General features: G+C 36.9%; 1 pseudogene across 1 annotated transcript; it reads right to left on the minus strand.

The window, feature by feature from the left end:
• Window positions 1-14,605: 14,605 nt before the first annotated feature.
• Window positions 14,606-20,433, minus strand: LOC307176355 (ATP synthase F(0) complex subunit B1, mitochondrial-like; annotated as a pseudogene). Its single transcript has 2 exons — window positions 20,381-20,433; window positions 14,606-15,410 (listed from the first exon to the last, which is right to left on the minus strand). The product of its transcript is annotated as an ATP synthase F(0) complex subunit B1, mitochondrial-like (transcript).
• Between the last annotated feature and the right edge of the window lie 3,145 nt (window positions 20,434-23,578).

Consider the following 23,578-nt stretch of genomic DNA (forward strand, 5'->3'; position numbering starts at 1 on the left):
AAGAAGTTCACCAACTCCTGATAGGAAGAATTCTTTGAGAGAAATTTACACGATGTATTCTTTTTCTGTATCCTCAATATTTAGCAAGTTCCTGGAATAAAGGAGGTACTCAATAAATATTGAGACAAACAATTTCATCACCATCATCCTTCTCATCCCATTGGACAGTTACATATCAGTGTACAAATTTCCAAAATGTTTAAAAATAATCAGAGGTGTTTCCAAAAAGGACAATGAAAGCCACTGAATTGGGGGGATTTGGGAAATTTTGGAGACTCAAAATTGAACAATTGAGTTAAGCATCATGGTCTCCAGAAAGCAAGAAGAATGTAAACAAAACAAGGATGAGGTCAAAACATGTGGGATGAGTAGAGCACCTTCAACTTTTCTCATTTTCTCTCTGTCTCTCTTTCTCTCTATCTCTGTCTCTGTCTCTCTCCTTTCCCTCAGAAATTCATAGATATATACACAAACACACACACTGAAAATTGATTTCAACCTATTTATCATCAGGAGAATAAAAGAAGAGAGGGAGAACTTAAAAAGAGGGTCTATGACCATTAACAAAAGACTTTCTAAATGATAATCTAGTGGATTTCATGATCAGATTTATGGTGATTTTTTTCCCAGAAACCCAGAAATAAAGCCTTCTGTTTATCAACAAATTATTCTATTTGGTATCCTGACTTTTGAAGAAATGCAGACACAGGTGCAAGAAACTTGTCAGTCTTTGCAGCCTGTTTGGCCATTTGGAATGCAAACAATAAAAAGAATTAAAATATAAACATCAACTGTATTTTTCTTTATTGAATTTACAATTCAAAAGCTCATAATGTCAACAATGTTGACATAATTAAATAAGATAATTAAAACAATTTTAGAATTAAAATACGCTGGCTTCTTTGATGATTACAAAGATTATATCTTGGAAAGAGGGCAAAATAAATGGGGACTACTCTTTTTAAGCTTATAAATTACAAAGTTGAAAGTCAGTTTATGAACAAAAAGTCAGCACAAACTTTGAAGAAATTTATCTACTTCCCAAATACAGATGTATAGTACAGTTCTAACATTTATACATCAATATAAAAATTACAGTCAGCAATTAGGCCAAAGGTCTAAAGTTCCAGGTTTTAAGGGTGAACAGAGGCAAAATTATTCCTTAGAAATAATTATCCCTCTCTTGTTAAGTCTCCTTCTTACTCCTCAGTGATGGCTAAGAGGCTGTGGTAGATTATTTGCAAAAATGACCACACATTTCTCTTCCTTAGACATGGGCCCCCTCGCAGTGTGACTTTGCCACTCTTCTCATGAGGAGGTGGGATCTAATTCCCCTACCTTGGAATCTGGACTGGCCTTGTGACTAGCATTGATTAATGGAATGTGGTGGAAGGAAAGCTGTGTGACTTCCAAGCGTCTGTCTGAAAAGACCTTGCAGCTTCTGCCCTTGCAGAAGCTGAGACCCCCATGCTGTGAAGATTCCAGAGACACAAGAACATGGAGAGAGAGTCCCAGCTATTGCAACCATCCCAGCCACTTAGCCCGATCCTCCAACTGACTGAAGCCTCATGAGTGAGCTAGGCAAGAACAGCAAAAGGACTGCCCAGTTAACACAAGTAATAACTTGTTGAAGTTTTCAGCCACTATGGTTTGGGGCTGGTTTGTTATGCTGCAACAAATAACTGATAAAGGGATCAAGACAATTTTAGAGACTACACAGGACTTACCACCATTTATCCAAAGACTATCCATGTGAGAGTGGTAGAAGCAGCTGCAGCATTCATTTTTACAGTGTTCATGACATTTTTAAATGCCAAACTATCATTATCTTTATTGGAACAATGTTATATTTTTTGTTTATTAAAAAACCTAAAACCTAAATCATTTATGTCTTGAGACTCAGAAAATCAATGTTACAATAAAATTCTTATTACAACAAGTTTGCCCTCATTTGTAAGTATTCTGAACATATCTTTTCATGTGCTTAAAATCTAGTTATCTCCTTATTTTAATTTTCATTTCTTAAGTTGATTGGGAATCTCTTATCTTTTATATTTATAATTCATTTTTATTTCCCCAGAGTCAATTTTGACCACCATCAATTCCAAGGTCTCTGCTGGAGTGGTCTTAGAATGGAGGTGTGTGATAGTTCTGAAAGCAGGGGGAAAGTACCATTGGGGACTAGCAAGGGAGGAAAGAAGAGCAGTAGATTCTGGGAACCAATTCTCAACCTTCTGAATTCTGATAAATTCCTTTCTTCAAGGACTGAATTCCTTTGGAATCCTTCTCTTTCACTTGCTAAACCTTCCAGGTCCTGACTTTGTTAGGACCTGGCCTATTCCTCTCCAGTAAAATTTGTGTTAATCAAAATGTGCTTCACCAAACATCCTACCTAAAGAGACTCAGCTAGGGAGACTCAGGCCTGAGAGATATGGTCCTGAGCAGACATCTTTTCAAGGACAGTAGTAACTGATAAGTCAGAGTACAAAACGATGGATATTGTGTCTGACTTTTTTCCTGCTATTTCAACATTGGATAAATAAATTCTGGCATGCTCACTGTGCCCCAACATTAAAATCAGTAAGAAAATCTTGTTCACTGCTGTCAAGAGATGAATTCAATTTCAATTTTAAGGTTTACCACTTCCATAGGGCTTTGGCTCACCTCTAGTTGTAGCCTCTAGCTTGTTTCCTCATCAGCCAGCTCCCTCCACCTCCAACACTACCACCAACCACCATTCCACATTTGGCTCTTTGAGTAATCCATGACCATCACTCAGTCTCACATGTGGGAGGGGATAAGGCATGAACCAATCCTCCAGGCCCTGTGAGAACACTTCACAATTTTTGACTTCCTGTCATTGAGATTTATACAGCATCCTTGCTTCTGCTTAATCAAGAGTGTGTCCATATGTTTTCTATCTCCCACAGCCCATCAAGTCCCCAAATAATATAATAACTATCACTTCTGAGCATTTACTATGTGCAAGGCACTGTTCTGAGAGTTTTATAAGTATGCACTTTATAAATATTTACATCAGCATCGTTATTATCATAATGTCACCCTTAAGTTCTGTGACAATGTGTTTAGTAGCTATTCTTTACAATATGAAGCTACTTACAGCAATTTTCCTCTGCAAGGGGGCTTTACCTAAAATCCCAAATACTTATTACAAAAGCGTAAGAAATATTTTTTTCCCTCCTACAACCTTTTAGAGAATCACAATACACATTAGCATGGTGAAAGTCTTGAGAAGTCTTATAGTTATTTTTCCAATTTATTTAATCTTATTTAACTCATTGCTTCCTAAACTTATTTACAATGGAAACTTTCTCCTTAGCCACTTAACAGTTTTTCAGACACATTTTGAAAACGGTAAATTCTATAAATATAATCAGCAAAACAGTGGGATTCTGATAACAATTTCTATTTCCTCTTCATGCAGAACTGGTGAAAACTCCTCAGCAGTATGGCAAAAAAAAATAGCTCATGTTCTGGTTCTATCTGGATCGTTCTCCATTTTTTATTTTTTAATATCCCACACTTTTCTAGATCTTTACTGGTCTATGACAGAAAGTCATTCTTTCATATGGAGGCCCTTAATCTTAGTCATCATGTATAATTTATTAAAGTTTCATTTTAAGAACATGAACAAGAGGTCTCTTAAAGGTTCACTCCTTTCACTGCCCAGAGGTGGTTGGGCTCTGTTTCTGGGATATTGCATCTCTTTGTTCTAATTAGAGTGATCTGTTTGTTATCTGCTCCTGGGTTCTGGGTGATCTTTTTTCTCTTTGTGATGCAGGGACGGTGTAGTCTTTAAATCTCCTTTTGGCAGGAAGCATAACTTTCTGATATAAATCTGAACTGGAAAATGTATCTCTCCTTAAGCAATGACATGCAGATACCAGAACACTTCCTTTTGAACACTTGCTTGTAACAACTAAAAGAGGAGGGATAAGGGATGAGGTATCTGCTCTCAATATTCCCAGTGATTTTTGTCTCTATTCGAGGACAGAATACCCAGAAAACTTGCTATAAGTATGACATTCTCCATTGTCCGACAGTAATCTCATAGAAATAGGCCAGGCCAGGAGCTTCCCTGGTGGTGAGGTTGTTGAGAGTCCGCCTACTGATGCACGGGACATGGGTTTGTGCCCCGGTCCGGGAAGATCCCACATGCCGCGGAGCGGCTAGGCCCGTGAGCCATGGCTGCTGAGCCTGCGCGTCCAGAAAAAAAAGAAAAACAAGAAATAGGCCAGGCCAATCTATAAAAACATTGGTGCATTACTGAAACAGTTAGGAAAAGAACCAAGGGAGCCACTACAAGTCCTTTGACAGATATAACTCCTGGCGTTTTAATCTTACTCTGTGGTTTTGGTGGCAGTCAATTTAAGGTCATTTTGATCCACCTAGTGCCAGGAATGGTTGTGCCTATATTGCATGTCTGAAGTAGCAGAAATTTCCTCAAGCAATATGAAATCAAAAAGGAAGGAATTTTTGTCATTCTGCAATAGTCTACTTGGGGTGCTCTTCTAAGAGAGCATTCTAAGGCAACATTGTCCAAAAGAAGTTTCTACAATATGGAAAATCTTCTATAATGTGCATTCTTCAATACAGTAGCTAATAGTCACATATAGCTATTGAGCATATGAAATGTGGCAAGTGTATTGGAAAAAAATGAATTTTAAATTTCATTTACTTTTAATTAAATTTAAATTTGTATAGCCACATGTGGCTAGTGCTACTGTTTTGAACAGTGCAACTCTAAAACGCTTACAGCACAAGTAGTCAGTAGAACCGTCAAATCAAAAACATCCATTACTTTTATTTTCCAAAATTAATAAAATTAAAGGAAAAACACAAATCAAAATCTGTAGTGTGCAATCCATGTTTCTGTTTATAGTAATGTTTATGTGTGAGTTGTCTCTGTGTGAGACATAGCAACTATAGGTCATCAAAAAGATAAGAGTATCGGGAAGAGTAAGAAGATGGCGGAAGAGTAAGACGCGGAGATCACCTTCCTCCCCACAGATACACCAGAAATACATCTACACGTGGAACTGCTCCTATAGAACAACCACTGAGCACTGGCAGAAGACCTCAGACCTCCCAAAAGGCAAGAAACTCCCCCACGTACCTGGGTAGGGCAAAAGAAAAAAGAAACAACAGAGACAAAAGAATAGGAATAGGACCTGCACCAGTGGGAGGGAGCTGTGAAGAAGGAAATGTTTCCACACACTAGAAGCCCCTTCACAGGCCGAGACTGCAGATGTCGGAGGGGGGGGAGCTTCGAAGCCGCGAAGGAGAGCACAGCAACGGGGGTGCGGAGGGCAAAGCGGAGAGATTCCCTCACAGAGGATTGGTGCCGACTGGCACTCACCAGCTCGAGAGGCTTGTCTGCTCACTCGCCGGGGTGGGCGGGGCTGCGAGCTGAGGATCGGGCTTCAGTCGGAGGGCAGGGAGAGGACTGGGGTTGGCGGCGTGAACACAGTCTGCAGGGGGTTAGTGCACCACAGTTAGCTGGGAGGGAGTCCAAGGAAAAGTCTGGACCTGCTGAAGAGGCAAGAGACTTTTTCTTCCGTCTTTGTTTCCTGGTGTGCGAGGAGAGGGGATTAAAAGCGCTGCATAAAGGAGCTCCAGAGACGGGCGCAAGCCGCGCTAAAAGCGCGGACCCCAGAGGCGGGCATGAGAGGATAAGGCTGCTGCTGCCGCCACCAAGAAACCTGTGTGCAAGCACAGGTCACTATCCACACCTCCCCTCCCGGGAGCCTGTGCAGCCCGCCACTGCCAGGGTCCCGGGATCCAGGGACAACTTCCCCGGGAGAATGCATGGCGCACCTCAAGCTGGTGCAACGTCACTCCGGCCTCTGCCACCACAGGCTTGCCCCACAACCGTTCCCCTCCCTCCCGCCGGCCTGAGTTAGCCAGAGCCCCCTAATCAGCTGCTCCTTTAACCCCGTCCTGTCTGAGCGATGAACAGACGTCCTGCGGCGACCTACACGTAGAGGTCGGGCCAAATCCAAAGCTGAAACCCGGGAGCTGTGAGAACAAAGAAGAGAAAGGGAAATCTCTCCCAGCAGCCTCAGGAGCAGCGAATTAAATCTTCACAATCAACTTGATGTACCCTGCATCTGAGGAATACCTGAACAGACAACAAATCATCCCAAATTGAGGAGGTGGACTTTGGGAACAAGATAGATTATTTTTTCCCCTTTTTCTCTTTTTGTGAGTGTGTATGTGTATGCTTCTGTGAGAGATTTTGTCTGTACAGCTTAGCCTTCACTATTTGTTCTAGGGTTCTATCCACCTGTTTTTTTTTTTTTTTTAACTTAACAAATTTTTTTCTTAATAATTATTTTTTTATTTTAATAACTTTATTATTTTATCTTATTTTATTTTATCCTCTCTCTTTCTTTCTTTCTCCTTTCTTTCTTTCTTTCTTTCTTTCTACTTTTTCCCCTTTATTCTGAGCTGTGTGGATGAAAGGCTCTTAGAGCTCCAGCCAGGAGTCAGTGCTGTGCCTCTGAGATGGGAGAGCCGACTTCAGGACACTGGTCCATGAGAGACCTCCCAGCTCCACATAATACCAAATGGCGAAAATCTCCCAGAGATCTCCATCTCTGGTGAAGACCCAGCTTCACTCAACGACAAGCAAGCTACAGTGCTGGACACCCTATGCCAAACAACTAGCAAGACAGGAACAGAGCCCCATCTATTAGCACAGAGGCTTTGTACAATCATAATAAGTCCACAGACACCCAAAAACACACCACCAGACGTGGACCTGCTCACCAGAAAGACAAGATACAGCCTCATCCACAAGAACACAGGCACTAGCCCCCTCCATCAGAAAGCCTACACAACCCACTGAACCAAACTTAGCCACTGGGGACAGACACCAAAAACAATGGGAACTACAAACCTGCAGCCTGCAAAAAGGAGACCCCAAAAACAGTAAGATAAGCAAAATGAGAAGACAGAAAAACACACAGCACATGGAGGAGCAAGGTAAAAACACGCCAGACCTAAAAAATGAAGAAGAAATAGGCAGTCTACCTGAAAGAGAATTCAGAATAATGATAGTAAAGATGATACAAAATCTTAGAAATATAATAAAGAAAATGCAAGAAACATTTAACAAGGACCTAGCAGAACTAAAGAGGAAACAAGCAACGATGAACAACACAATAAATGAAATTAAAAATACTCTAGAAGGGATCAATAGCAGAATAACGGAGGCAGAAGAATGGATAAATGACCTGGAAGATAAAATAGTGGAAATAATTACTGCAGAGCAGAAAAAGAAAAAGAATGAAAAGAACTGAGGACAGTCTCAGAGACCTCTGGGAAAACATTAAACGCACCAACATTCGAATTATAAGGGTCTCAGAAGAAGCAGAGAAAAAGAAAGGGACTGAGAAAATATTTGAAGAGATTATAGTTGAAAACTTCCCTAATATGAGAAAGGAAATAGATAATCAAGTCCAGGAAGCACAGAGAGTCCCATACAGGAAAAATCGAAGGAGGAACATGCCAAGACACATATTAATCAAACTATCAAAAATTAAATACAAAGAAAATATATTAAAAGCAGCAAGGGAAAAACAACAAATAACACACAAGGGAATCCCCATAAGGTTAACAGCTGATCTTTCAGCAGAAACTCTGCAAGCCAGAAGGGACTGGCAGGACATGTGTAAAGTGATGAAGGAGAAAAACCTACAAGCAAGATTACTCTACCCAGCAAGGATCTAATTCAGATTTGATGGAGAAATTAAACACTTTACAGACAAGGAAAAGCTGAGAGAGTTCAGCACCACCAAACCAGCTTTACAACAAATGCTAAAGGAACTCCTCTAGACAGAAAACACAAGAGAAGGAAAAGACCTACAATAACAAGCCCCAAACAATTAAGAAAATGGGAACAGGAACACACATATCGATAATTGCCTTAAATGTAAATGCATTAAATGCTCCCACCAAAAGACACAGACTGGCAGAATGGATACAAAAACAAGACCCATATATATGCTGTCTACAAGAGACCCACTTCAGACCGAGGGATACATACAGACTGAAAGTAAGGGGATGGAAAAAGATATTCCATGCAAATGGAAATCAAAAGAAAGCTGGAGTAGCAATTCTCATATCAGAAAAAATAGACTTTAAAATAAAGACTATTACAAGAGACAAAGAAGGACACTACATAATGATCAAGGGATCTATCCAAGAAGAAGGTATAACAATTGCAAATATTTATGCACCCAACATAGGAGCACCTCAACACATAAGGCAAATACTAACAGCCATAAAAGGGGAAATCGAGAGTAACACAATCATAGTAGGGGACTTTAACACCCCACTTTCACCAATGGACAGATCATCCAAAATGAAAGGAAACTCAAGCTTTAAATAATACATTAAACAACATGGACTTAATTGATATTTATAGGACATTCCATCCAAAAACAACAGAATACACATTTTTCTCAAGGGCTCATGGAACATTCTCGAGGATAGATCATATCTTGGGTGACAAATCAAGCCTTGGTAAATTTAGGAAAATTGAAATTGTATCAAGTATCTTTTCTGACCACAATGCTATGGAACTAGATATCAATTACAAGAAAAGATCTGTAAAAAATACAAACACATGGAGGCTAAACAAAACACTACTTAATAATGAAGAGATCACTGAAGAAATCAAAAAAATACCTAGAAACAAATGACAGTGGAGACACAATGACCCAAAACCTATGGGATGCAGCAAAAGCAGTTCTAAGAGGGAAGTTTATAGCAACACAATCCTACCTTAAGAAACAGGAAACATCTTGAATAAACAACCTAACCTTGCACCTAAAGCAATTAGAGAAAGAAGAACAAAAAAAACCCAAAGTTAGCAGGAGGAAAGAAATCATAAAGATCAGATCAGAAATAAATGAAACAGAAGTGAAGGAAACAATAGCAAAGATCAATAAAACCAAAAGCTGGTTGTTTGAGAAGATAAACAAAATTAAAAAACCATTAGCCAGACTCATCAAGAAAAAAAGGGAGAAGACTCAAATCAATAGAATTAGAAATGAAAAAGGAGAAGTAACAACTGACACTGCAGAAAGACAAAAGATCATGAGAGATTACTACAAGCAACTCTATGCCAATAAAATGGACAACCTGGAAGAAATGGACAACTTCTTAGAAACACACAACCTGCCAAGACGGAATCAGGAAGAAATAGAAAATATGAACAGACCAATCACAAGCACTGAAATTGAAACTGTGATTAAAAATCTTCCAACAAACAAAAGCCCAGGACCAGATGGCTTCACAGGCGAATTCTATTAAACATTTAGTGAAGAGCTAAAATCTATCCTTCTCAAACTCTGCTAAAATATAGCAGAGGGAGGAATACTCCCAAAGTCATTCTACAAGACCACCATGACCCTGATACCAAAACCAGATAAAGATGTCACAAAGAAAGAAAACTACAGGCCAATATCACTGATGAACATAGATGCAGAAATCCTCAACAAATTACTAGCAAACAGAATCCAACAGCACATTAAAAGGATTATACACCATGATCAAGTGGGGTTTTTCTCAGGAATGCAAGGATTCTTCAATATACACAAATCAATCAATGTGATACACCATATTAACAAATTGAAGGAGAAAAACAAAATAATCATCTCAACAGATGCAGAGAAAGCTTTCAACAAAATTCAAGACCCATTTATGATAAAAACACTACAGAAAGTAGGCATAGAGGGAACTTTCCTCAACTTAATAAAGGCCATAGATGACAAACCCACAGCCAGCATCGTCCTCAATGGTGAAAAACTGAAACCATTCCAACTAAGATCAGGAACAAGACAAGGTTGCCCACTCTCACCACTATTGTTCAACATAGTTTTGGAAGTTTTAGCCACAGCATTCAGAGAAGAAAAAGAAATAAAAGGAATCCAAATTGGAAAAGAAGAAGTAAAGCTGTCACTGTTTGCAGATGACATGATACTATACACAGAGAATACTAAAGACGCTACCAGAAAACTACTAGAGCTAATCAATGAATTTGGTAAAGTAGCAGGATACAAAATTAATGCACAGAAATCTCTGGCATTTCTATACACTAATGATGAAAAATCTGAAAGTGAAATTAAGAGAACACTCCCATTTACCATTGCAACAAAAAGAAAGAAATATCTAGGAATAAACCTACCTAAGGAGACAAAAGACCTGTATGCAGAAAATTATAAGACACTGATGAAAGAAATTAAAGATGATACAAATAGATGGAGAGATATACCACGTTCTTGGAGTGGAAGAATCAACATTGTGAAAATGACTCTACTACACAAAGCAATCTACAGATTCAATGCAATCCCTATCAAACTACCACTGGCATTTTTCACAGAACTAGAACAAAAAATTTCACAATTTGTATGGAAACACAAAAGGCCCCGTATAGCCAAAGCAATCTTGAGGAACATAAATGGAGCTGGAGGAATCAGGTTCCCTGAGTTCAGACTATACTACAAAGCTGCAGTAATCAAGACAGAGTGGTACTGGCACAGAAACAGAAATATAGATTAATGGAACAGGATAGAAATCCCAGAGATAAACCCACCCACATATGGTCACCTTATCTTTGATAAAGGAGGCAAGAATATACAGTGGAGAAAAGACAGCCTCTTCAATAAGTGGTGCTGGGAAAACTGGACAGATACATGTAAAAGAATGAAATGAGAACACTCCTTAACACCATGTACAAAAATAAACTCAAAATGAATTAAAGACCTAAATGTAAGGTCAGACACTATCAAACTCTTAGAGGAAAACATAGGCAGAGCACTCTTTGACATAAAACACAAGATCTTTTTTGACCCACCTCCTAGAGGAACGGAAATAAAAACAAATATAAACAAATAGGACCTAATGAAACTTAAAAGCTTTTGTACAGCAAAGGAAACCATAAACAAGACCAAAAGACAACCCTCAGAATGGGAGAAAATATTTGCAAATGAAGAAACTGAAAAAGGATTAATCTCCAAAATTTACAAGCAGCTCATGCAGCTCAATAACAAAAAAGCAACAACCCAATCCAAAAATGGGCAGAAGACCTAAATAGACATTTCTCCAAAGATATACAGATTGCAGACAAACACATGAAAGAATGCTCAACATTATTAATCATTAGAGAAATGCCAATCAAAAGTACAATGAGATATCATCTCACACCGGTCACAATGGCCATCATCAAAAAATCTACAAACAACAAATGCTGGAGAGGGTGTGGAGAAAAGGGAACACTCTTGCACTACTTGTGGGAATGTAAATTGATCGAGCCACTATGGAGAACAGTATGGAGGTTCCTTAAAAAACTGAAAATAGAAGTACTATATGACCCAGCAATCCCACTACTGGGCATATTCCCTGAGAAAACCATAATTCAAAAAGAGTCATGTACCAAAAGGTTTATTGCAGCTCTATTTACAATAACCAGGAGATGGAAGCAACCTAAGTGTCCATCAACAGATGAATGGGTAAAGAAGATGTGGCACATATATACAATGGAATATTACTCAGCCATAAAAAGAAACGAAATTGAGTTATTTGTAGTGAGGTGGATGGACCTAGAGTCTGTCATACAGAGTGAAGTAAGTCAGAAAGAGAAAAACAAATACTGTACACTAACACATATATATGGAATCTAAGAAAAAAAAAGTCATGAAGAACCTAGGGTAAGATGGGAATGGAGACGCAGACCTACTATAGAATGGAGTTGAGAATGTGTGGAGGAGGAAGGGTAGGGTGTAACAAAGTGAGAAAGTGGCATGGACATATATACACTACCAAACATAGAATAGGTAGCTAGTGGGCAGCAGCCGCATAACACAGGGAGATCAGCTCGGTGCTTTGTGACCACCTAGAGGGTTGGGATAGGGAGGGTGGGAGGGAGGGAGATGCAAAGGGAAGAAATATAGGAACATGTGTATATGTATAACTGATTCACTCTGTTATAAAGCAGAAACTAACACACCATTGTAAAGCAATTATACTCCAATAAAGATGTTAAAAAAAAAAGAGTATTTAGTAGGCATCATGCCTTGTACCAGGTACAGGAGAAAATAGGAGAGATCAAGGTAAAAAAGTTGTGAAGAGCAACTTATAGCATCTGGGATGAATTGGGCATGAAATAAGAAACAAAACAATTCAGCAAAATTGTAATTAACTCACTAAAGGAAAATGTTACATACTAAAAAGCAAAATGTTTAAATGATTTGGGGTTTCATTCACTGACCATAAAACAAAAAATGAAAACATAGAGTTAGTGATAAGAAAGTCTAAATTCTGGACTTGTTTTGTGAGGATCTCCTGTCCTTGTTCTTACGTCCTTCCAAATAAAGTTCAACATCCAGATCTTGATTGAATGTTTCTGGATCCTCGAGGGTCCAGAAGTCAACCCATTCAACAAAAATAAGGTCTTCCCAAACACTCCTGAAACTTAACTTTAGCCTGGTTTGACTCAGGTTTAACTTTCAGTCATTTGTTTCCTTGTAACTTTAGCATGCTGCAAAACAAAATTGAAATGTCAATAAAAAACATACATTGTCAAATACATTGGAACACTAAAAAGGTCACAGGGGAGAATTTGACAACTAGTGATGAAGTTAAATTTGAAGTACATAAGTACATACAATTGGCTGATGTAAGTATAATTTACTTGTCAATGTAACAGTCCTTAAAAAGATCACAAAATCAGGAGGTTATAAACTATTACACTAAGGTTGAGTTATAATATTCTTTCTAGACATTAGCAGAGTAAATTGAAATGAACGAAGCAAAGAAATGTACAATGTGGATTAGGGAGAGGGATGGACTGGGAATTTGGGGTTGGTAGATGCAAACTATTACATTTAGAATGGATAAACAACAAGGTCCTACTGTATAGGACAGGGAACTATTTCTAATCTCCTAGGATAAACCATAATGGAAAAGAATATTTTTTAAAACGTCTATGTGTGTAAAACTGAGTCACTTTGCTGTACAGCAGAGATTGGCACAACACTGTAAATCAGTTATACTTCAATTAAAAAAAAGAGAAATGTACGGATGTGAAAAAAAAAAGATGAAGAAAAAGTAAAATGTAATACAGGAAGAATAAGCTAGTTGAAAATATCAAAGCAAAATAGCCAGACTGCAGTGAGAAATGAATTCTTTGGTGTGATGTATCCATTATCTGATTTTGGATTTAAATACAAAGTAAAAATATGAAAAAAGCTTTGACATCATAATGTATTCTCTTTGCAGATATCTGAATTGATTCTTACATGATATGATAAATATCTGTGAATAAAAAACCCACATGGCTTCTAGTTTTATCTCTTCAGCCAGTTATTAACGAATCTTTTCTAAAGTCCAACATTAAATGGATACCAAAAAACCTAGCTTCATTTATTTTACTCTGAATGACATTTAATAACTTTAAAGTTTTTTTAACATGAAGACTTTTCTTATACTTTTGTTTAAATGCTATTTGATTTTACTTTATCTTATTAAACACCCTTAGTACACCCTTAATGTGTCTATGTATTTTTTGCCTTCTTTTTAAGTGATTTATTGAATTGATTTCTTTCTTTTTTTTTTTTTTTCTTTTTTGTATTGAAGTAGAGTTAACTGCCAATCTTATATTAGTTTTGGGTGTACAAAGCTGTGATTCCATACTTTTATAGATTATGAAAAATACAAAGTTATTACCCTATTACTATGTGCTTTACACTATATCCTTCTGACTTATTTATTTTATAACTGATAGGTTGAAATTCTTAGACCCTTCACCGATTTCACACATCTGCTCACCCATTACCCTCTGGCAACTACTAGATTTTTCTCTGTGTCTGTGAATCTCTTTCTGTTTTATTATATTTGTTTGTTTTGTTTTTCAATTTCCACATATAAATGAAAACATACAGTATTTGTCTTTCTCTGTGTGACTTATTTCACATAAATAAGGCCCTTTAGGCCCATCCGTGTTGTCAAAAATGGTAAACTTTCATTATTTTTTATGGCTAATAGTAACCACATCTTCTTTATTTATTCATCTGTCAATGGACACTTAGGTTGCATCCATATTGTAGCTATTGTATTGAATAAATATTGCTAAAATGAACATAGGAGTGCATTATCTTTTCAAATTAGTGTTTTCATTTTTCAGATAAATACCCAGGAGTGGAATTCCTGGTTTGTATGGCAGTTCTATTTCTTTGTTTGTTTCAACTGTCACTTTATTGCAAGATGGTTGAATTAATTAAAAATTTAAACTATAACTTGATAATCTTTAGTCCAGTACCAAATTTTATTCAAAGCAAACTGCTTATTCAGAAGTGATCATGGAACAATTCAATGCAGAGCAAGAAGGATGAGAGAACCATCTTACTGGCCAATAGACTGTTTTATTTCTCGCATTATATGAAACTCAAACTTTTCATTTTTAAGAAAGATCAACTCTAACTTCAGTAGACAGCGATATACAAAGATTCTGTCACACAGGCTAGTTTCCATTTAGTCAGTCAACTATTTCTAGCTCTCTCAGTTGGGATAGATGCATTTACAGAACTGGCTGTGCTTTAGCCTTCTTTGCGAGCAGCTTTAGATGTGCAATGCACTTGTCAATTGTCTCCTTCTCCTCCTGTGCATAGATGCTCTGCACCACATGCTTCTCCACCCAGTCTATCATGTGCTCTTGTTCCTTTTGATGCATCATATTCTGCACAGAGATATGATAGTCCAGGCGATTCTTTATCTCCTTGTATACTCTATGCAACCGTTCCCATTAAGTAACCTCCAAGGCCATAGCAATGTTATTCCTTTGGACATCAAAAAGGTAATGGAGCTTTTGAACCAGTGTCTACTCTGACTTCTTCAGATCAATCGCATCCTGGATTTGTTTGATGGAAGACTGTTTTGCCTCTTCCAGTTGGGCAATTTTTTGCTCATTGAGTTTATCAGCAAATTCCCCAATAGAGGCACCATATTTTTTAACTACATAGACAAGCAATCCTATTGTTGATATGGTTGAGAAAGTCTCTGGAGTTATCACGTATATTTCTTTGGAGAGTAAATATAAGATAAGCCCAGTTCTGAGCACATAGGTTACTGTTACACCAGTTTCAGGATAAAGGAACTGGAAGAACTCCTCAGGGATCAGCCCAAAATGAACTTTTTCTCCATATTCAGGAAGAGGTGGTACAGAGGCAAGACTTGGTGGCCCTGTATGAAAGATCCTTGTTGCCTGTAATACCCCTGGACTGAGGAGGGCTGCACTCTTCAGAGAGGGGCCTGCTGCAGTGGCAGCAGAAAGTACCACCAGGTAGCATCTACACAGCAGCAGTCTTGGTGCCCCAGTAACAGTTCTATTATTAATTTTTGAGGAAACTCCATAATGTTTTCACAATTGAGTATGATGTTAGCTGTAGGGTTGTCATAAATGGACTTTATTATATTGATGTATGTTCCCTCTATACAATTTTTGTTGAGAGTTTTTTTTTTATCATGAAGGGATGTTGAATTTTATCAAATGCTTTTTCTGCATTTATTTAGATGATCATGTGATTTTTATCCTTTGTTTTGTTAATATGGTGTATTGCATTGATTGATTTGTGGATATTGCACCATCCTTGCATCTCTGAAATAAATCCCACTTGGTGACATATGAATCTTTTAATGTATTGTTGAATTTGGTTTGCTAATATTTTGTTGAAAATGTTTGCATCTATGTTCATCAGGGATACTGGCCTGTGATTTCTTTCTTTTTTTTTTTTTTGGTAGGGTCTTTGGTTTTATTATCAAGGTAATGCTGGATTTGTAGAATGAGTTTGGGACTTCCCTGGTGGTGCAGTGGTTAAGAATCCATCTGCCAGTGCAGGGGACATGGCTTTGAGCCCTGGTCCTGGAAGATCCCACATGCTGTGGAGCAACTAAGCCTATGTGCCACAACTACAGAGCCTCCACTCTAGAGCCCATGAACCATAACTACTGAGCCTGTGTGCCACAAATACTGAAGACAGTGGTCCTAGCACCCTTGCTCCACAATAAGAGAAGCCACATGATGAGAAGCCCTCACACCACAACCAAGAGTAGCCCCCACTCGCCACAACTAGAGAAAGCCCCTGTGCAGCAACAAAGAACCAAAGCAGCCAAAATATAAATAAAGAAAGAAAAGAAAATTTAAAAATATATATTATTTTAAAAATTATATGTTTAAAAAAAAAGAATGAGTTGGAAGTGTTCCCTCCTCTTCAATTTTTTAGAATTAGGTTGAGAAAAATATGTGTTAACTCTTCTCTTTAAATGTTTGGTAGATCTCCTGTGAAGCCATCTGGTTTTGAACTTTGGTTTATTGGGAATTTTTTGATTACTGATTCAATTTCAATACTAGATTTTCTATTTTTTCCTGATTCAGTTATGGAAGATTGTATGTTTCTAGAAATGTATCCATTTCTTCTAGGTTGTCCAATTCAATGGTATATAACTGTTGGTAGTATTTTCTTATGACTGTATTTCTGTGACATCAGTTGTAACTCCTCTTTCATTTCTAATTTTCTTTGCATTCTCTTTTTTTTTCTTGATATGAATCTGACTAAAGATTCATCAATTTTGTTTACCTTTTCAAAGAATCGGCTGTTAGTTTCATTGGCCTTTTCTATTGTTTTTGGTCTCTATTTTATTTATTTCCACTCTGATCTCTATTATTTCCTTTCTTCTACTAACTTTGGGCTTTGTTTTTTGTTTGTTTGTCTTTTTCTAATTTCTTTAAGTGTAAATTTAAGTTGTTTATTTGAGATTTTTTTCTTGTTTCTTGAAGTAGGCTTGTTTAGCTACAAACTTCCTTATTAAAACTGCTTTTGCTGCATCCTATAGATTTTGGAAAGTTGTGTTTCTATTTTCATTCATCTCAAGGTATTTTTGATTTTCTCTTTTATTTCTTCATTGACCCATTTGTTTTTTAGTAGCATGCTGTTTAGTCTCCAAGTGTTTGAGGTTTTTGCCAGTTTTCTTCCTGATATTGATTTCTACTTTCATAACATTGTTGTTGGAAAAGATGCTTGATATGATTTTAATCTTCTTAAATTTATTGAGACTTGTTTTGTGGCCTAGCATGTGATCTGTCCTGGAGTATCTTCCATGTGTGCTTGAATAGAATGCATGTTCTGCTGTTTTGGGTGGAATGTTCTGTAGATGTCTATTAAGTCCATCCGATCTAATGTGTCACTTAAGGTCAATGTTTCCTTATTGAGTTTCTGTCTGCATGATTTATCCATTTTTGTAAGTGGAGTATTAAAGTCTCCTGTTATTATTACATACTTTCAATTTCTCCCTTTATGTCTGTTAATATTTGCTTTATGTATTTAGATGCTCCTGTATTATGTCCATATATGTTTACAAATGCTATATCCTCTTTATGGATTGACCTCTTTATCATGATGTAATGCCCTTTTGTCTTTTGTTATAGCCTTTGTTTTAAAGTTTACATTGTCTGATAGGAGTATTGCTACCCCAGCTAGCTTTCTTTTAATTTCCATTTACATACAATATCTTTTTATATCCCCTCACTTTCAGTCCATGTGTGTGTTTAGCTCTTAAGTGAGTCTCTCGTAGGCAGCATATAGATGGGTCTTCTTTTTTATCCATTCAGCTACCCTGTGTCATTTGATTGGGGCATTTAGTCCATTTACATTTAAAGTGATTATCGAAAAGTGTGTATTTATTGACCTTTTGTTACTTGTTTTCTGATTGTTTTTGCAGTTCTTCTCTGTTCTTTTCTTCTCTTTTTAACCTCTTCCCTTGTGATTTGATGATTTTCTTTAATGTCATGTTTGGGCTCCTTTCTCTTTTTGTGTGTATATGTATTGTAGGTTTTTGGGTTTTTGTTACCATGAGGTATGTTTATATCTATATGTAGATTTTAAAAATATATATATGCATATGTAAATATATATATATATTTAAGCCAATAGTTGTTTAAATTCAACACATTCTAAATGCTCTACATTTTTTACTCCCCCATCCAACTTTTATGTTTTTATATCATATTTTACATCTTCTTATGTATCCCGTAACTGCTTACTGCAGTTATAGTGATTTTATGACTTTTGTCTTTTAATCTTCCTACTAGCTTTTTATGTGGTTCATCTACTGCCTTTGCTATATATTTGCTTTTACCGACAAGATATTTTTCCTTTGCATATAAACATATTTCTTATTATGGCCTATTATTTTCCACTTAAAGAAGATTCTTTAACATTTCTTGTAAGGCCAGTTTAGTAGTGATGAACTCTTAGTTTTTCTTGTCTGGGAAACTCTTATCTCTCTTTAATTCTGAATGATAACCTTGCCTGAATGATATCCTGGTTGTAGGTATTTTTCCTTTCAGTATTTTAACTATATCATGCCATTCCCTTTTGGCCAGCAAAGTTTCTGCTGAAAAATCAGCTGATTGCCTTAAGGAGTTCCTTTGTATGTGACTCTTTGTTTTTCTCTTGCTGCCTTTAAAATTCTCTCTTTAACTTTAAATTTTTCCATTTAAATTATGATATGTCTTGGTGTGGATGTCTTTGGGTTCATCTTGTTTGGGACTCTCTGTGCTTCCTGGACCTGGATGTCTGTTTCCTAGTGCAGGTTAGGGAAATTGTTCACTATTAAGTCATCTTATATATTTTCTTCCCCTTTCTCTCTCTCTTCTCTTTCTGGAACTACTGTAATGTGAATGTTAATATTCTTGATGTTGTCCCTAAAGTCCCTTAAACTATCCTCATTTTTTCACATTTTCTTTGTACTGTTCTGATTGGGTGATTTCTGCTATTCTCTCTTCCAGGCTGCTTATGCATTTTTCTGTATCATTTAATCTGCTGTTGATTACCACTAACCTATTTTTCATTTTACTTATTGTATTTTTCAACTTTGATAAGTACTTTTTAAAAATTTTTCTGTTGAAATTCTCACTGTGTTCCTCAATTCTTCTTCCAAGTCAGTGAATATTTTTGTAGCAGTTTCTTTGAACTCTTTATCAGGTAAATTACTTATGTCCATATCATTAGTCCCCCCTGCCCCCCCTCACAGGGGATTTATCTTGCTCTTTCACTTGGAACATATTCCTGTTTTCTAATTTTGTTTGACTTTTTGTGTTTTTCTCTATAAATTAGACAAAACAGTTACCTGTCCCAGTCTTGAAGATGTGTCCTTGTGTAGGAGCATTGCTATGTACACTGAGTGTGTCTGGTGGCTTTAGAAAGAGTGCTGGAGCTAAAGCAAGCCCCAGCTGAGGCCTTTTCTGGTGCATGCCAAGGTCACCACCTTGGTGTGTCTGGGGAAGAGATCTGGAGCTGGAGGGGTTAAAGCCAAAGCCTGGCACAGGCTGGGGCTTCTCCTGGGGTGCACCCAGGGTTGCTGCCTTGATGGAAGGTGACTAGAGCCAAAGCCCAGCACCAGCTGGGGCTTTTCCCAGAGTGTGCTGGGAGCCACTACTTTGGCAGTGGTGTTGGAGCCAGAGCCTAGTGTGGGCTGGGGTGCATGCTGGAATAGCCATGGAAGGCTGGCTAGAGTGTCAAGCACTTTTCAATCTGATTCCTGTGTGCTGGGACTCAGAGCAAGTAAATTTGTGTGTGTGCCCTTTAAGAGTAGATTCTTAGTTTTCTACAGTCCTCTGGCTCTCCTGGTCCTAAGCCCTGCTGGTTTTCAAAACCATTTAGAGGGGAGTTGTCTTTCATGTACTGATCTCAGGGCTAGGGTGCCCATAGTGGACTCTAACCTCTCACTCCTTAGGGAGGACCTCCAAGTTTGAGATATCTCCTTTCACTGTGTGTTGCCTACTGGGGGTATGGGTCTTGACTAAATTCCTTCTCTTCCCCTCTTACCTGTCTCAGTGTTTTATATATATATATATATATATATATATATATATATATATATATATATATATATATATATATATATATCCTTAATTGTAGAATAGCCATTCTGCTAGTCTTTAGATCATTCTCAGAGAGACTTTTTATATACTTACTTGTAGTTTTGATGTGTCAAAACTAGGAGGAGGTGAGCTCACAGTCTTCCTTCTCTACCATCTTGATCCTGCCTCAGTGTGTCTATGTTGAAATGCTAGGAGGACTACTTAATTACTTTATTAAGCTCCTTTTCTCAGAAAAAAAGTCCTATTACATTGTATTTAGTTTCCCACTGTAAATTTGTCCCCAAATTCTCTCTTTCCTAGTATTTACATTCTAGTATGTAAGACACAGGATACAAAGTTATTTTTCAACATTTTGAGTTTGTCCTGTTCTAAACATGTAAAATAATGAGAGAACTTCATATCCCAACTACTTACCCAAGGAATACCCAAGATTTTGTTTCATCTGTTTGTTCAGCTATTGCTTTCATTGAGCCCTATCAGTTGTTTGGTTACCTGAAATCCTCTTACCAGCAACCTTATGACTTGATTGCTTGGTCAATCCCCTGAGTAAATTTAGGTGTATCGCCCAATGAGAAAATGATGTCTCCCTCATTCTCACCTAACAAAAGAAGGAGTTATGCCAGTCCAAGTTATTGTAAATTGAGACAGGGTATAAAAAACCTGAAGTGATTCTAGCACCTAGAGATGGGCTATCTGTCTTACCTTGAAGCCCTGAAACTTCTGAGTATTTTGCTTAGCTACAGAGGTTGTGGTCAGCACCATGGACTGTAGGCTGCTAATAACCCATATAATTTTTTTGCATATACAAATTACAGTCATTTGTAGAGTATTATAAAAATATTTTATTCTTTATGTTTAAAAACCTATAAATGTATTGTTTGTTAGTATAAATATTTTATTATGAATTTGTTTTTTATGTTCAGCCTTTATATCCTGGAATCACTACAGCATAAACTATTATATAAACTCAGCTATATGGATCAACTATCCTTACCCAACTACTTGAAAATATCTAATGTACTGATGAATTTTATTTTAGGCTTTTTTCAAAACAGATTCAAATGTTATTTTCTACCTTTGCCAGTCTTTGGACATTTTAGCATTACTGCTTTACAAGAATCGCCTTCATCTTAAATAGCTATAAATTATTAGCCCATTAATTGGATGTGATAAAGAACTTCCATTAGTTAAAAATATAAATCTTATTGACACAGGGACACAAGAATTATTCATTTGAATATTGCCAACTATTACCCTTCACACATACATCAGAAAGCTGTGTTCTCACTCTCTAATTTAAATGCAATTGATAATTAAAATGTAATCTTAAAGTGTGACCAGAATTTATATTTCTGTAAATTATTTAAGTCACAAACATCAGAGGACTATATAACTAAAATGGCATATATTTCACGCATTATGAATAAAAATTTATTTTTCCAGGTATCAGCAGAAAAAAAGCAAATATGTACTTTATACAGATGTAAATTAAAATCTAGCAATCCTTTCACCAAAGGACATGTCCGCAGGATATTTCAAATCATGAAGTGTGTGGGTACACTCATTAACTCATGGGAATTAACCATCTGGCACATGATATCCCCACTGGTTTGAAAGAAAAATAGGTCTTTTTAAACAAAACGCTCTCCATTCAGTATGCAGAACAGTCATCAATAGAATACTCACTGTTGGGTTGAAACACAAGGAAATAAGATCTGGGGCATAGAACAAGTCATCCTTAAAAAGTTATTAGAATCTCAGTGACATTGATAAAAGACCACACAACAACATTTTGCCTAACCAAAGATTTGATGCCAAATAAGACAGCTGTATATGAAATAAAGGTTCTACTCACAACTACCGACAGGAGTTTATATTAACTATAATATAGTTATATTGTAGTTAATATAAACTAACTGCTAACTATATAACTATCTGTGTACTTATACCTATAATAATATCTATATAGCTACTTATATGCCTGTAGTAGGATTCTATAGATTAACATCTGCTCCTTCCACCCATGGACCTAGCTTTGGAAAACTGTGCTCTGCTGATTGAACCTAAAATGTTTCTGTGCTAATAAGCAGTCCAATTTTATTTGAATCTCTCTGGTACTCCACTACCAACCAAAGCAGCAACCTAACTCTTTCTCACCCCAAATAAATGGAATAGGTAGAAATGTTTATAAATGTAAAATAATTTACCCTAAAATTCCCATATTAAGACACAGTGCACTGTAACTCTGAGTAATATGAATTATGGAATTTTATATACACTATTAATTAAAAACCACAAAAATTAAACATTTGCTCTATTACAAAACCAATTCTTATTACTCTATAATAGGGAGTCACAGTAGGGGGATGTCATCATCTGTTTTATAAGCATTACTTGAGTGCCTCCTATGTATTCAAGCTTCCATTTTGAGGCTCAAAGAGAATATAAAAGAAGTAAAATATGTTGCCCAGGAATTTACTATGTAATTAGGGCAGAAACCTACACATATATGAGTCAACTTGGAAAAAATTCTAAGGCTATATGGAAGTTTAAGAGAGTATATATTATGATAAAATAAAATACCAAAGTTTAAGTAAGGTAAACTTAATAAGCAAATGCTTCTTATACCCAGTGAACCCTAATATGAGCTTTGAAAGAAGTGGAGACTTTGGTTTGAAGGATAGAAAATACAAAGAATTATAAGAGAATAGGTAAGGACTGGAGGAGAGAAAATTACTTCCCTTGTTAGAATAGAAGACCCTGTAGGAAAAGTGAGATGTGAGTTGGGAAAAATACATTGGGGTTAATGGAGATCCTGATATCTGCATAATGGATTTGAAGAAATGGAAGTCACTGTAAATTCATGAGCCAAGTGGCACTGTGACAGAGAGCTCCTGGAAGCAATATACAAACTGGAGTCCAATAGAAAGAGACTGAATATAAAAGGCGTGAGGACAAGGCAGTTCATATTTGATTTTATATAAATGGACAAGATCCCATGACTCCCAAACATTCACAGGGTAATCCATGGAATAAACTACTTACCACGTGATCAGAAGGGAAAATAGGGAACATATAAGAGGAATTAAAAGACAGGCCTCTTCCCAACCTTGACTATCCTCACAGTACTTTCTTATTATTATATGAAAAGTCTACTTTTCACCCTGCTTTGAATGCTTAAATGAGCCCAGTATTTCAGTTAAGTCCTGAACCTCCAAAATTCATCTGGGTTCATATCACATTCCATCCTAGTTACTACTCCTCCTTTCTTGGTTCCTTCAAACCCTCTCTCCATTTAGTGTGACTTTTCCAAACCCCACTTTCATTTTGAGTGTTTATGTTGGCTCTCATTCCCTTACTGGCTCTCTGGATTAATACTCTGATTTTGATCTTACCATCCCAACTCTCACCTTAGAGCCTTTCCTCTAGTTGGAAGCCTCAACTTCTGAGCACCATACACACTTGAGATTGGGGTCCTTGTCTATTTTGTGCCCAATTATATCTTATATCTAGCTGGCTTTACACAAATAATTAAAATCTGAAGATTATAACAAAAAGGGAATTTGGACTGTTTGTGATACCAAATCTACTTTTAAAAATAGATTTATTTTA

This window comes from Stenella coeruleoalba (assembly GCF_951394435.1).
Source record: "Stenella coeruleoalba genome assembly, chromosome: 17".
Lineage (NCBI taxonomy): Eukaryota > Metazoa > Chordata > Mammalia > Artiodactyla > Delphinidae > Stenella > Stenella coeruleoalba.